Here is a 17,064-nt window from a genome sequence, read left to right on the forward strand (position 1 = left end):
GCCTTTTACTGTATGCTTTTTCAATGTAGCGAGAAACTGCCTATAGTGCTGGACGTGGAATCAGGAAAAAGAATTCAAATCCTTCTTTTAATACATTATATGTGAGACTTCAGGGAAAATACCTAATTTCTCTGAGCATCAGACCAAATCCCTGGATTTATCTATTAAGTCCAATGCAGCTTTTAAAATGTATCGACATAAGAATTAGACACTTGATGCTCCCTAAATTGATAAAATCTCAGATACAGTTTTAAGTATGATTTGTTTAATTGATGGCGACTAGCAGTAAAGTTGGTACCATCATGGGGAATAGGGGGAATGGGCATGACTATTTTCTTGACAGAATTGGGAAATACTATTCCAGGATCCAAATATTTATTTACTAGCTTTACACACTGAAGTTATACCTCCTAGCTAGTTGACTTAGTTGTTGTTTATTCTTCATTCTAGAAAAAGACCATGACATCAGGGAAGTGATGTCATGACAAGCATGTGAATTGGATATGAGTGAAGTGCTATGCTAAGTCATGTCTTACTTTCTCCTCTTACTTTCTTCTATGGAGCCATCTCAGTTCAGTGGCCAGATATGAATAGGGATGACTGGAGATGTCCCTGAATGGGAGGTAATCAGGGTTAAGTGACCTGCCCAAGGTCACACAGATTGTGTTTATCTGAGGCTAGATTTGACCTCAGGCCCTCATGACTCCAGGGCCTGTTCTCTATCCACTGAGGTACCAAGCTACCCATGGTGGCTCTATGGATACTTGATGGAGTGCCACTCCTATAAACAGAAAGCCATGAGTTCAGAGTCAGATTCAGACTCTTAGTTCTATGACCCTGGATAAGTCACTTAAAATTTGTTTGCTTCAGTTTCCTCAACTGTAAGATAAGCAAAATAATCATACCTCCTTCCCAAATTTTTTATGAGAATGAAATGAAACAATATCTGTAAAATATTTACCAGAGTGATTAGCAAATCATACACACTATATAAATATTTATTCCCTTCCTTTCCCATTCCTTTTTTTGTGGCTATTTAGTGTTTTCAGTTTTACCCTACTGTTTATGATTGTATTTGGGGATTTCTTGGCAAAGATACTAGAGTGGAATGCCATTATTTGATCCAATTCATTTTAAAGGTGACTTGCCTAGGATCACACAGCTAGTATCTGTGGTTAGATTAGTAGATTAGTACCAAGAAGATGAGTTTTCCTGATTCCAGGGACATTATTCTTTCTGCCTAGATGCCCACCCTTCCCTTTTACAGAAAAAAATAAATAAATTCCAGAGACAGAGGAAGTTGCAGAAGCAGCAGCAGCAGCAGCAGCAGCAGCAGCAGCAGCAGCAGCAGCAGCAATAATGATTATGATGGATAGATGAATAGACTGGACATATGATTGCACTGGTAAAAATAACTCTCAGTGAGAATATATCACCTACCACCACATAATGTTACCCACATAATTTATAATCTCAGAGAGTTGCCAGAGCATTGAGAGATTAAGTGATTTGCCCAGGATCAATACATTTAGTAAAGTTCTAGGGTAAGATTAGATCAAGTTCTGTCTGTAGTGATACAACTGGTTAAAAATAAAATTAAAAAAAGATTAAAAAAACATTTTCTCACTCTTACACCAATGTTCTTTAGACTATGTCCCATGCTACTTTTACAGAAGTTTTAGATTCCTCTAAAATGTGCCTTTGTAGCAACAATTCTAGTTATTTGCAGTTACCTCCATTTCTCACTTCCTTGCACCTATCTGAATTGAAACAATCATCCAAAGCCCAGTTTCTTTATGAGAAATTTCCTGATTAATCCTGCCCACAGATGATCTTCATCACTTAGTTTATACCATTCCAATTTTACCTTTAGGTTTTAACTGTCCATTCCTCTCCATCTTCTGTCTCTGTCTCTCTGTTTCTGTCTTTGACTCTGTCTTTATCTTTCTCTCTCTCTCCATCTCTCTCATCATCTTTCTGTCTCTGTCTCTGTCTCTGTCTGTCTCTCTCTCTCTCTCTCTCTCTCTCTCTCTCTCTCTCTCTTTCTCTCTCTCTCTCTCTCCCTCTCCCTCTCCCTCTCCCTCAGATTTTTGAAGACAAGGATAACCTCTGTGCATCTTCCTTGAAAAATTTAATTTAGGAATATGCTCATATTAAAGTTTTTAATTAATTAATTAATTTATTTTCATTCATATGCACATGCATATTTCCAAGTTACAAAATTTCCATCCACCCACCCTTCCTACCCCCCCCCCCAGCAGGGAACAATTAAGTTAGCATTTTACATACATATTTTAATAAACTGTTTATAAATTAGTAACTTTCAGCATAAGGAATTAAGATTAAGGGAAAGAGATGCATAAGAGATGATTTTTATAAAATGTTCATCAAATTTGAAAGGGTTGCTTTTTTCTGTTTTTTTTTGTTTGTTTGTTTGTTTGTTTTTCTTCCTCTGGATGGAGATGATGTAGTCTATAGCCAGTCAAATACAATTGTTCTAGCTTTCTGGACTGCCAAGAGGAGCTGCTGCCATCAAGGCTGTTCATCTAAACAATGCTGTTGTTGATGTGTACATTTGCTTCTTTAGAGTTCAATAATATATGGTTTCTTATAGAACAATATTATTCCATAGCATTCATGTAACATAACTTGTTTAGCCATTCCTCAATTGATAGACATCCCCTCAAATTCCAATTTATTTTGGAACATGTAGAACTTTTCCCATTTTTTTATACTTTCTTCTACATATAGACCTAGAATTGGAATTGCTGGGACAAAGGGTATGAACAGTTTTATTGCTCTTTGGGCATAGTTCCATATTGCTCTCTATAAAGATTGGCTCTATTCACAGCTCCACTAGCAATGCATCAATGTCTTAATCCTCCCTCAACCTCTCCATCACTGATCATCTTCCCTTTTTCTCATCTTGGCCAATCTCATAGGTGTGAGGTGATACCTTATTGTTGTTTTAATTTGTATTTCTCTAATCAATAGTGATTTGGAGCACTTTTACAGATGATTGTATATAGATTTAATTTCTTCATTTGAAACCTGTCTATTCATATCTTTTGACCATTCATCAATTGGGGAATGACTTATGACCTTAAAAATTTGATGAAATTCTCTATATATTTAAGAAATGAGACCTTTATCAGAACTCCTGGTAGTGAAGATTATTTCCCAGTTTTCTGCTTTCCTTCTAATTTTGGCAGGATTGATTTAATAGTGCAAAACCTTTTTTATTTAATATAGTCAAAATCATTCATTTTGTAATTTATAATCTGCTTTAATTCTTCTTTGGTCCTAAATTTATCCTTTCTATGGATCAGATAGAGTATTTTTTTGGTTTATTAATTTATCTATGGTATCACTCTTTATGTCTAAATCCTGTACCCTATTAGGGTATTAAAAGTCACTGATTTATAATCAAATGCACAATCAATTTCCTCCTTGATACCATGCAGTGAAACAAATATGGTGGGTATCATTATTTTCATTTTACAGTTGAGGCAACTAATAGAAAATCATTTAAGTCATTTATTTTCAAAATGTGTTAGTTCATGGTCCTGAGACTAGAATTCAGTTTCCTAAATTCTGATATGATAATGTTTTGTCCTTTATTTTGAAGATGATGCCATGACAATGGTGTGAATTGGTTTTGAGGGAGGGGCTGCTATGTTAAGTCACCAGCCTCACTTTCTCCTCTTGAACCATTTGGGTCCAGTGGCCAGATAAGAATCAGGACAACTGGCAATGGCTCTGGATGGGAGGCAATCAGGGTTAAATGACTTGGCCAAGATCACTGAACTAATAGTGTCAGAGGTTGGATTCAAACTCTCACCCACCTGATTCCGAGGTCAGTGCTCTATCCACTGTCACTATGCTGCCCTTTTGATCTGATTCTAGAGATGGAAATAGAAGAAACATTCTTAATATTTGCTTTTCTTTCATCTTCAGTCAGACCATATATTCAACTTAAGAAAAGATGCCCCAAGAATTCTGAAATGACAAATATTCCTTTTCAAGGGTGACAGTCCCATGATGTGGAATTGATAATCTAGAAACCATAACTCTTATAATTTTAACCTACGGGGGGAATAGGCAATCCCATGGTGAGCAAACAATCAGGACCATAAATTGAGACTCATTTCATTCTCTACTCATTCTATTTTGCAAGAGAGGGGAAAAAAAAGGAAAAATAGTCACATTATAGAACAAATTGGGTAATCTAAGTATATGAGGATAATTTTCTTTTATTTTGCTTTTAGGAAGGGTAAAAGAAAGTATTAGGGATTCAAATCGGTGTTTGAAATTTTAATTTCTCTATTAATACTCTTTACTGAAGGAATCTTAGGAAGAAGAAGTAGCATTTGATAACTCATTTCAGAAGATTTATAGCCACATGAATATTGTTTCCAAGATGGCTTGGTAAAGTTGAAATGGTCCTATGTCTAGTATGTGAACAATATGTTTATGATGTAATTTTAAGAGACTTTTTTATTTTACCTTCTTCACTGCAAGTGGGGAATAGAATAGGGTATACGAAGAAGAGTCTTTAAAAATTAGCGGTAACTTGGACGTCAAAGTTGAAAGCATATCCTATCAAAGGATGGCACCCTGTAGACTTCCATCTGCTGAGAGGCTGAAGAAACAAATTTAGATCCTTCTGTCCTCTGACAGAGACATGTAAACAAGAAGAGAGCTTGAAAGACCTACTTACTGTCTTGAGGATGTGAAACATGGAATCTTGTCATGGGTCAGAATTCAAGCAGAGTAAGACAAAAACCTACTTCTCTCTTTTGATTATTTCCTATTTATCCTGCATATTACTTTGTATATATTTGTTTTCATGTTGTTTCCCCCATTAGATTGTAAGGGTAGGCACTGGCAAACAGGATATGTTTTGTTGTTGTTGCTCCCCCCCACCCACCCCTTTTGGATCTCCAGTGACACATAGTCATTATTTGATAGATATTTATTAATTGAATTGAATACTAATCAGGAGGTAAATAGGAACTAGCCTCTACTTGCATTATAACAAAGAGGTCCTTTACATATCGAATTTAATTTTATCTTTACAGAAATGCTCTGGCATAGGTAGGGCAAGGGTTATTAAATTCATTTTAAAGATAAACAAGTCTGAATACCAAAACTGGGAAGTATATTATTCAGGATCACTCAAAGAGTGACTGAACTACTATTTTAAATTGTCTCCTCTTCTGACTGTAAATCCAAGGTATGTTCCTGTACACTACTGCTCTGTTTTACATTTGAAGTTACATCATCAGGTTCAAAAATATTCAATGCAGAAAATCAAATCAGCCTACCATAAAGAGGAACATTATAGCTCTATCAGTTTGGCCACTACATCTGTGTTGACTGGCCTATTGCTTTTTCTTTTAAAGCCTTGAGAAACAGTGATAGGCATGGTTTTATTTCTGGGTTTTGGTGAAAAGAACAAGAAAGCCTTAGGCAAGTATATCCTTCTCCCTATCTCCAGAGAAATGAAACAGCATGTATCAATGCCTTCTTTAGTGCTATTCCCACATCCAGAATGGTCGTGGTTATTTTTATTTATTTTGTTTAGCTGGGATTTTCCCCCCATGAGATTGTGTTCAAATAAACTAAGAGAATGCATTTAAATGAAAATGAGAAATTGGCAGATTTTAACCATGGAAAATGACTAAAAAATGTTGTTTGAAGATTTTTCATTAGAGAAAGTCAAATCTGGAAGGGCTTGAGTGAGTTAGGGAATGTCTTGCCTATGAAGAGAGTTGTTTATAACAGGTATTATAATGTTAATACTTGATACTTTGAAGACCTTGCTAACATTAATCTAATTAGGAAATGCCAAGAAATAGACTTTTAACTGAAAATGTTTACTTGCTTTATAATGACTGCATTCTTAATCAGTGATACAGAAAAAGGGAAAAGAAAAATGTTGACTGCTAGAAGCAGAGACATATGACTCAGGAAATTATTTTACCTAGCATCTGAAAAATTGTGATCAAAACCCAGCACAAGTGACCACAGGACATCATTGAATCTCTCTGAGACTCAATTTCCCTATCTAGGTATGTTGAAATGAGACTCAATGATAAGTTATTTGTCTATAGCTATTTACCTTGTTAAAAGGGTCATTATCATTTTATCCATGAGACAATTGACTCCTAGAGTGAATCAATGACATAGCTATCATCATCAGTACTTTATAAGTAGCAGTTCATAGGGTTGTGGATCTAGTCAATTAATCAAATGGTATGCTTTAAGTATATCCTATCTCCCAGATACTATGCTAAGAGTTTGAGATAAGAAGAAAGTAGAAAAGTTGGTTCCTGCCCTCAAGGAGCTTACATTCTAAAAAAGGCAACATGAAAAAAGGATGTATTTTGCATGCATGCACATACTACACACACACACATATATATATATATATATATATATATACACATACATTTAGGTACCTATATGCATTTGCACAGAATGTATTTGTAGATGTATATGTTTATGTGTGAGTATCTATGAATATGCATATATGTGTAGATATATGTATATGTAATCTCAGATGAAACCTCTAAGGGGACTGGAGAGGTACGAAATGATGATAGCCTTCTACAGAGAGTGGGGTTTGAGTTAAGTCCAAAGCAGGCAAGAGAATCCATGATTCAGATGTGAGGAGAAAGAACTTTCTTGGTATTAGAAAATGGAGTGTTTATATGAGAAAACAATAAGGTCATGGAATTGAGGGAAGTTGAAGGAAGTTTGAAATAAATGGAAGCACCTAGTGAACAATTTAAAGGTTTTCTTATCTATCAATCCATTCATTCATTTTCCTGTTTGTTCACTTAATAACTCATGCTGCCTCTCAGAAAAAGTACGAAACTTGAATGCAACTGTAAAATATAGAGAATCTTATGATTTAGTGGAATTTCAAATGAAATAAAATGAGTTACATTCCACATGGAAACATATATCTGGATCTTGTGGTTTTTAAGTCATTTCAGTCCTCTCCAACTCTTCCATGACCCCATTTTGGGTTGTTTTATGGCAAGTGGTTTGCCATTTTCTTCTCTGGATCATTTTGCCATTGAGGAAATGAAGGCCAATAGGCATAAGCATTTTGCCAAGAGTTACATAGTAAATTTCTAAGACCAAATTTGAAATCATGAAATGAGTCTTTCTAATTCCAGCTGCAGAGTTCTTTCCATTGTGCTATCTAGCTGCCTAGATCTAGACTTAGATATGAACAATTAAGGTCATCTAATGCAACCAAATTATTTATTTATTTTATTTTATTTTTAGGGTTTTTTTGCAAGGCAAATGGGGTTAAGTGGCTTGCCCAAGGCCATACATTATACAGCTAGGTAATTATTAAGTGTCTGAGACTGGATTTGAACCCAGGTACTCCTGACTCCAGGGCCAGTGCTTTATCTACTGTGCCACCTAGCCGCCTCCCAACTTATTTTATAGATGCTGGATCGGAGACCTGAAATATTTAAGTGCCGAAAGACAAACAAGTAGAAAATATCAAATGAAAACAATTGTAGACAGGCCTTCTGGTCTTAGAGCCAAAACTCTTTTCCATAAGCAATATCAGGTCGCAAATACTTCCTCTATCCTGGTGCTATATGAATGATATTTAAAATGAAAGCTAATTTTCTTTTTTTTTGAATTTAGTGGATATCTATCAAAAATATAGGAACTAATCTAAGAATTTCAATCTTGTTAGTAAGTGCATCATGATGAAGGGACAAGGTGAAAAAGGAGGAAGTCATTTGTTCATTGCTTTCCTTGTAATTGACAATTTAATTAGGGCTAGTGATATCTCATATAATAATCCCATTTGGAAGGGAAGTTCAAAAAGGATGGGAAATTCAGAACTGCCTTTCCAGAAGAGAGGAGTTAACCCCAGGGAGTACTTTTATCTGTGGTTTTAGAAGACATATTTAGAATAATATTTGGACATGACCTATTAAAGAAAGCCAATATATTGAATATATTTAAACAGTTGAGCTTAAAGCATGCATGTACACACAATTCACACTCTTAATAAATTAAAGGTCATATCAATGGGATTTTTTCATTTAACTAAAAGATCCACTAGAGAACCCTGATATTCCCCTACTGTATTCTAAAAGTTTATTTTGATAAAAATTGTATTCATGCAATTGCTGAGGAGTATGACTTGTATGCAAAGTCAAGTGCACTTCTATTATTTATTTCTTCTCCTCCTCCTCCCTTTTCCTCTACTCTGCCTACTCCTCCTATTCCTCTTGCTTCTCCTATTCCTCTTCCTCTTCCTCTTCCTTTTCTGTCTCTTCCTTCTTTTTCTTTTTTTCTTTTTCTTCTTTTGAATGAATGAGTCACATAAATGGTGTGGTCAGTCATAAGGTTGACAGGGTTTGGTGACAGAGAAATGAGGTATATGAATAGCTCTAGAAATATATTATCTCTGTTTCCTTGCTGAAGAATTCTACTTTGATGATCTTTAGCATAAATCCCTAGGTTATGAAATAAGAGATGTCATTCTCTAAAAAGGAGGTAAACTGGGCACTCAACAGCATAAGATCAAATAATATAGTGGTTTTGTGACAATTGGAAGATATTTTATAAGACATCACTGGAACTCATTAAAAAGATTGTATCACCTTAAAATGTCACTAACAACATATATACACAATTGGCTGTATCAGATTGTATGCAATAAATGTTCAAGTTATGAGAAAGTCCAATCAATATGGAAAACTGAAGACTGTGTTATGAGGGGGAAAAATCCACAGAAAGCAACAGAAGGATTTTTGAAAAGTCCTCAAAAACTTTCTAATTAAACCCTGCCTCTATGACATCATAATTATTAAATGATCACTCAGCTTTTACTGTAATACCTAATATAAGGGCAAACTCAACATTTCCTGAGACATATCATACAAGTTTTCTGAAGGCTCAATGTTAAGATGTTTTCTGTGCCATTTCCTCCCATTTACCTAGCTCTTTTCAGACCAAACAGAGCAATTTTTAATGTTTTTCTATATGACACATCTTTAAACCCTTGAATACACTTACCAAGACTTTCACAAATCTTCTATGAAAAGAACATGAACAATTTCTGTACATGTTCCATTTATGTCATTGTCTTCTCCACCCTGATTGCCCTTCTCTGGATACTGGTATTACTTTGCATAAAATATAATATTCAGAATTACTAACCCCAGGTGGGATCTAACAAAATACAGTCCAACTAATATATGTCTAGAACCTACTATTGTGCCTCTCTTAATGTAGGCAAAAAATGCATTGGTTTCTTGTTTACTTTTCTTTTGTCTGAAATATTTCTATATGTTTGCAGGTTTTTTTGAAAATAAAACCTCATTATTATTGCATATCCTGGTCTAATCAAAACCTCTGATATACCAAAAATATATTTACATGATGGGGAGAGAATAAGTTTGCAAAACAAATGCTTTAAATTTGTGAATTCCGTGATTTATCCTCATAATTGTTTTATTACTATCATCGCAATAATTTTACAAACAAGTAAATGAACTGAGAGACATTCAGTGATTTGTTCAGGATCATACACCTGCCAAATTTCTGAAGCAGGTTTCAAATCTTAATCATCCTCACTGCAAATCTTGTATTCCTTCTACTATATTTCTTTCCCTGACATTACCCTTGACACATTGTGTCCTTAATCCCTAACTAGAGACTCTCCAACAACTTTCCTCTCTTTTTTTTAAGGCAATGGGGCTATATACCTTGCCCAAGATCACACAGCTAGGTAATTATTAAGTATCTGAGGTCAAATTTGAACTCAGGTCCTCCTGACTCCAGGGTTAGTGTGCTACTTAATTGCCCCACAATTTTCCAAACCTAACGTGGAAGCTAATGTTAAAAAAAAACATCAGTGAGATGGGAATTATGATTTCCTTTAGATTCAGATTCTATTTTAATGATTTGTAGTTATTTTTCCCTCATATGACATATTGGTCAAATCCAAGCACACTAGTAGATGCCTACCTATGTTTTTTGTAAATTTAATTGTTACCCAGGAAGTTATTGTTCAATTTGAAAACCTGAGGGTTCAGGGTTGTAGGTCCCCTTCCAACCCCCCCCACACACACACTTCTAATATGTATAGATGTCCCTTGCTCCAAATCTCCCAACTCTGCATCTTTGCACACACTGTTGTTCTCAACATTATGTTTGAAATGCACTTCTTAATCATTTCTGCTAATAAAATTACTAGCTTCTTCCAATAATCTGTGTCATCATCAAGTCTTTTCTATTGAGGCTGTTTTTCCCCATTTTTGAAATTATCTAAAGATTTATTTTAAAAAATGTCACTATCATTCTTTACCCCTTCACCCTAAATTTCTTGAAGACAGGGATTATTTTGTTTGCTTGTTTGTTCTTTTGTTGCTTTTTAAAAGAATAGTCTGCCACTTAGTATTATATCTTGAATATCACAGATGCTTGTAGAATTGTACAAAACCCATTATTGCCATTAAAAATAGAAAAAAAAACCCTGGGATTTAAGGATTAAGAATATATCTTCATTACCATACCACTTTATAGAATAATTTATGCTTCTGAAACTCAAATTTATGCTTCTGAATTAAAGTCCTGAGTTGTTTCTTGGCTTTACAACTTTTGATTCCCATGATATTGGACAACCCATTTAACCTTACTAATAATCAGATCTGTAAAATGATGAAGTTCTTACTAGATGACCTGTAAGTCCCTTTCCTTTCTAATTATGAGCCTATGTTCCATTTTTTGTACTTTTTGCCCTATTTTTCTGCAGTGCATTTCTCCTACTAAATTGAAAGTTGTGTAGCCTATGGGTGGGCCACTTCTCTAAGTCTCAGTTTATTCATATAAAAGATGGGCATAATATGCACAGCATCAACCTGCTGATATAAAACACTTTGTGGACCTTTAAGTAATATAGAAACTTTAATCAATGTTGTGAGGTCCTAGAAGCAGGGGCTACATCTTTCTCATCTCTCGGTTTTCCTTGGTGTTTGGCATTCAATAGAAATTTGATTAATGGTTGTTGGGTTTAATTGAATCCCACTGGGGGAGGCGGTCTGTTGCTTCTTTAAATGGAGAATGAAGGGAACTCTTACTGATCTTGTTCCAGGAAACCTTCACTGCCATGCAAGAGAAGTTAGCATCAACAAGAATTCTATCATGCCAAGTTCCTCTCCTGGAGTAGCCAAAATTCCCTTGGACTGCCAACTGATGCCTCCTTTCTCAGCATTTCTGTGGGGAAAAGAGGGGGAAAAAGTTACTTTGGAGAAAGGGTAAACTCATTCATCTCTATCTGAGCAGTTGCCCCAGAGGGCAAAGCAGTTGATTAAGCTCAGGCTACCAAACTCTGCCAGCTGTTGTGTGGGTAAGAATCAGAAAGCCGAGAAAGGGAAAAACATTACCTTAATTACCTTCAACTCTCTCTACAGCTTTTTTCCCCTCACAAGTGAAAGGTTTTGATGGGTCTTGATGCATCTTTACAGTTGCTATTTTCCCATAAGGCTTATCTCTTTGATTTCTCAGAAGAGCCTTTTAAATCCTCCCTCGACCTGGGTTGCATGAAACCTCTCTGTTACTTTAAAACTGCCTACTCCTTCCTCTTCGGTGGTGCTTAGCTCACCTTCTGCCAAGTGATGCTGATTTAATTAGCTGGAGCCTTGCATGGAGCAGAGTTGTAGGCAGGCTCGGGACCGCTGTGCCAGGTGCTGCCCGTGGTCCTGAGCTCCATCTCTCTAGTCGCCACTTAAACCACTAGTAATAACAAATCCTTCAGGACCATCAATAGAGTCGCCGCTTTGCTGGAGGCTGGCAGACTATTCGGCAGGAGGCTTGCAGAGGCAGCCTCGTTGCCTGTGACATCACTCCTTGGAGCTCGGCCCCCCGATCGGAGCTCTCTTCCTTAGGCAGTCTGTAGGTCCGTCTGCCTGCCTGCTTTCGAGATCTGAAAACCTTCCTGGAAGGGAACTGCCTTCTTTCGGGAGCCAAGCTTTGCAAATCAGAGAATCAGAAAGGAAAGAGAGAGAGAGAGAGAGAGCGAGCCAGAGAGCAGGGAAGAGGCGAGAAGAAGGGAGAGAGAGAGAGAGGGAGAGAGAAAAAGAAAAGAAGGAAGGATATAAGGGACTGGGCTACAGGATGAAATTCATCACCGCATTCTACTTGTTTCCTCTCTTCCCAGCGCTGGTCTTCAGCACCAGGTGAGTTAAAAAAGAGGTTGGATTCCTTCTTGCACTGACTGGTAGGGTGTTTGTTCTGTTAGGATGGAAGCTGGGAGCTGAGGGTCAAAAGAAGCAGAATTTCTTCCATCTCCCCCCTCCTCACTCACCTCCCAAGTTGGGAGAGGTATTTGTCCATTGTAGTTTCCCCAAGACTTTAGGGAAGACTAGGGAAGACTTGAAGCTCTTGCCTAGTTTTGACAACGAGAGAGAGAGAGAGAGAGAGAGAGAGAGAGAGAGAGAGAGAGAGAGAGAGAGAGAGAGAGTCAAAAGTGCAGAGACAGTGCTCAGAGGACAAAAGAAAATATTGCTAGTCATTGAAGTCCTGAGCAGCTAACTGCCAGTTAGTCATACATAAGGAGACCCAATTAAGAGTAGAGCGGGTCTTAGTGGTTTTGGTGGCCTGATATTATGCTTGTGTTATCCGTCAGAATTAGCTCTCCCATCTGAGCAAAAAGCCCATTTTCAGATGTATTGTGCCAGATGTGGTACAATGGCAAGATACAAAAGTTCCGAGAATCCGGAAATCATCCATGCTCCTTTTAAACCGGGAAGAAATGGGGAGGACACCCATGCATTTTCCTGAAGTCAAAGTAAAATCTGAGCCAATTAAATAATACACGAGGTGATAAAAAGTTCGAAGCAGCAGAGCTCCCTGCACACTCACTGACCCTGCTGTTGCAACTTGCAGTCAAATACAATTAAACTACCCTGCACTCTCATTGGTCCTAGACAAAGCATTAAGCCTTGGCAAAGAGTAGCTATTTTTAGTGGAAGTTTGAAATTCTGTTAGTAGAGATGAATGTTGTGGTTTCCCACTACTAGGCTCTCAAACATGCTGATTGAATAGGTTTTCTTAAATGATTCATCAAAAAAAAAAAAAACAAAAAAAGCTAAGTTTCCATACTTAGTTTCTGACGGTTTCCCATATGGATTTCTTTATTTCAACTATTCGTTTAGCATCCCAGTTTTAAAAAAAAAAGTCGAAGGGAATTTTCTCTCAAGCACAGGACACTGAGTTACCCTGTTTGATGATAGATTGAAAGCAGTAGCAGCAGCAGCAGGGGGCAAAAAAAAAAAACTTGGTTGAGAGAGAGAAGAGAAATCCCAAATATTAAACTTGCTGGTTCTCTCTTCTAAATAGTCTTTTTTGATATTATAATTCAGCTTTAGACAGTACTATGGCAATTCTGAATCACTGGATTCTTCTTTGGTGCCTCCTGCCATTCATTCTGAACCCTTGTATTGTCATTTCATTATTACGCAAAGAGCCCCCTAGAGAAAAGTGTGCTTTAACTGTGTGTTTCTTCAGGTTCCTGGCACTGGATAGCTTCAAATTGATATGGTCATTTAAACTCTTGTGCACAATATGGTAATGATATCAGACATAAAAAAGTCTACCTGTCTCCTTCCCCCTGCTTCTACATGGAAGTTTTCCCTTTAAAAAATCCTGTAATTTAACTGCCTCAGAAATCATTAGTTCTGAGTATTTTAACTATTGGTTAATATGATATAGAAAGTGAGTACCATTAACTTTTCATTTTTTTGGTAAAAATGTTAATGGATTTCTATAAGGATTAAGTCTTTAACAGAGGAAATGAATGTCATCATCTTCATTAGGAGAGAAATTAGAGCATAAAATCCTTCTTGTATCACATTGGAAATGAAACTTCTCCAATATATATTTGATTCCAATAATTTGACTTCTGTTCTCTATCAAGTCTCTGAAGAGCCTTCTCCCCAAGATGCCATGTTGGGCATATTTTAGATAATGAGAATGGGGGCTGAAGGGGAAATATCTGGAAGCTGTGACAAATATTCTAAGTGAGATGCTGTGAAATTGAAGTCACTGATTTCACTGGCTATTTGAAGTACATCATGATTTTGCATTTGCTGCCTTTGGAAAATGAAAATCATGTATTAAAATGTTATTGTACAGGAAACAATTAAGCTTTAATCACCTCAAACAGAAGACTCTCATTGCAGGGGTATTTTAACATTCTTGGAAATGTATGGGTTTTGTTTTTGTTGTTGTTTTTGCATTTGCTGTTGCCCATAAGGGATTGTGCTTTAGGATATCAGAAATCCTCTTTTGTATTCAGTAGAAAAATAAATGCTATCTCTCAGGCACATGAATGGGAGAAAGTTTCTAACACAAGATGTCCTTGGAAGGATACATCTACAGTGAACTATTTGACCACACTTGATCTGTTTAGGAAGACTGGGCTATTTTTACCTTGATTCACTGGCTCATGTAGCCTTCCTCTGGTTGAGTTCTTTAAGGATGGGGGTTGTAGAGATGTGAATCCTAATTGGAAGTATATTTGCATCAACATTACTTGCTATGTACACAAGCTCAACCACTGCCATTTCTAATAAGTCTAAAGTTTTAAAATACACATGTGCATCTTTAAAGGAAATTGTATGCTTGCTGAAAAATTAGTTATATATTTATTTTTCAGAATTTAATTGATGCTATAGAAGGAAAGCAAGGACTGAGTCTCATATGTTTTATTATTGTCATTATTACTATTATTATTATTATAATTTTAGTAAAACCTCAAAGGTTTCTATTTGTCTGCCCCTACCTTCCCTTGCCCCACCTCTCTTTTTATCCTCTTTTGATTCTGGGAATAGAAATACAAGCAGAGGAGTATTTATTTTTATTTTTTTATTAGAAAGAATAGCTTCAGTTTTCCCTTTGAAAGTTTTCTTTCTATTTGTCCTATGGGGGTAGTTTTTTTTCCTTTTCTAGTTCACACTGTCAAGAGTTTACTCTTTTAATAGAAAGCCCTGTGGCAATGAAGAACCAGCTTGCCAATTCTGGTGCTGGCCTATAAACTCAATAAAATGCAGCTTAATCACATAAATGATGGGGCTAATACCACATCCCATTATGCTAGAATACAATAACAGGATAGTAAAAGCAACTAAACTCTTTGGGAGTTTAATAGTTGAGACTTAGAGGGTGAATGGATGCATTAATAACATTGTTTTGCAGAAGTATTCCATAATTGTTATAGAGCAACTGGTACCTAACTCCATGTGTGAAGTATTAAAGTTTATGCATGGCTAGCACATCCTTTAGCTGTCATTGATCAAAAAAGTTCCCAGGACAGCAGAAGACTTACACCATAGTTTCTGAAACTTTCTATCTATCTGTCTCTTGCCGTTTCTCTATCTTTGCCCTTCTTTTCTCTTTGTTTTTTTTCTGTTTTGCTATCTCTGTCCCTGTTTTTCTCCCTCACTGACTCTCTGCATCCATCTCTCTCCACCAACCATGCCTGTCTTTCTGTGTGTATCTTTGCCTCTCTTTCTCTTCATATCTATCTGTCCATCTGTCTGTTCATCTGTCTCTGTATCTTTTTCTCTTTGTGTCTATCTTCCTGCCTTTTTTGTCTGTATCATTATCTGTTTGTCTATTCTCTCTCTCTCTCTCTCTCTCTCTCTCTCTCTCTCTCTCTCTCTCTCTCTCTCTCCCATGCTTCTTTCATTCTCTGTATCTCCATCCACCCATCCTTCTATTAGTCTCCCCATCTCCCCTTCCCCTCTTTCCCTCAGTTGTCATTTTGACCATGGTTCAACTCCTGTTACCTTTAAGTTTTTCTTTTAATTACTTACTTTGGAGGTTACATGATGGAAGAGGAGTGAAGTTTCACTAATTTTAAATTATTCGGCCTCAAGAAAAGCCCTGATGTGGATGGCCTCTTATAAACCTCCCGAGAGAGGATAGAGATGCCACTAGGACCTTTGGATCTTTAGCAAACACTCACTTGTTTCCTTTGGCCTCTGTTTACCCTTGGCTACTTTATGCTTGCTTCATCTGCCTACAATTTCTAGTCACCATGTATGTTTAGAATGTCAGATAGTATAGAATGATTAGAATGTCCATTGGAGAATGGGAAAAGATCTAGGCCTGGAGAAATCTAGACTATCTCAATTCAAGTACTTAGTATCTATGCAATACTGGGTAAGTGCTTTGCTTTCTCTGACCCTCCTCTAAAATGAAAATAATAACATTTGTCCTATTTACTTTACCGGTTCTAAAAGCTTTGGGAATATCAGAGTGGTTTGAAAATGAGCTTTCGGTCATCTGGGGCCATTTTTTACAACAAAATGGGTACCCCACACATAGAGATAAATGTAAGTGATTTAGTCTACAGCAGTTTCTGTGACCCAGAATATGTACTTAATATATTACTATAATTTGTAGGCTAATTTATGAATTTTATTTCTCTGAAGTTGTTGCAAATAATTCATCCAATGCATCCCATCCAAACTAGGACTTTCTTAGTATACCTAGTTATCTTTGTTTAATGATAAGGATAGCTTCATCTATCAATGGAACCTATCCATCCTCTCTCTAATATTAAATTTCTCCCAGTCTCCTGACTTTCTTCCTATTGTCCCTAAAGATGTCTAAATATTTCCTACCCTTAAAAACAAATTTCCTTCCACTAGGACTACTATCTCTCCAAATTTTTGTTCTAGATCTTTCTTCTTTTCATAGCTGAACTCATAGAAAATGCTACTTAACTCTACTTTCTCACCTGCTTTTCAGTTTTCTTCCCTTTCCAGTCTAGCTTCATCCCTGCCCCTTGACTGAACTGCCTCCTGTAAAGTTACTGATGACCTATATTTTTTAATATCAAGTATTCTTTTCCCAGTTGTCATCTTTCTTGACTGCTCTGTAATTCTTGGTGTTGACCACCTCTTCCTTCTGGATACCCTCCACCTATGTCTTTATATGACCCATCTATCCTGCTTTCCTTTCAGTATGATTTGACATTTTCAGTTATCCATGGATTCCCAAAGTGTT

Source organism: Macrotis lagotis, chromosome 3, assembly GCF_037893015.1.
Source record: "Macrotis lagotis isolate mMagLag1 chromosome 3, bilby.v1.9.chrom.fasta, whole genome shotgun sequence".
In the NCBI taxonomy this organism is placed as follows: domain Eukaryota; kingdom Metazoa; phylum Chordata; class Mammalia; order Peramelemorphia; family Peramelidae; genus Macrotis; species Macrotis lagotis.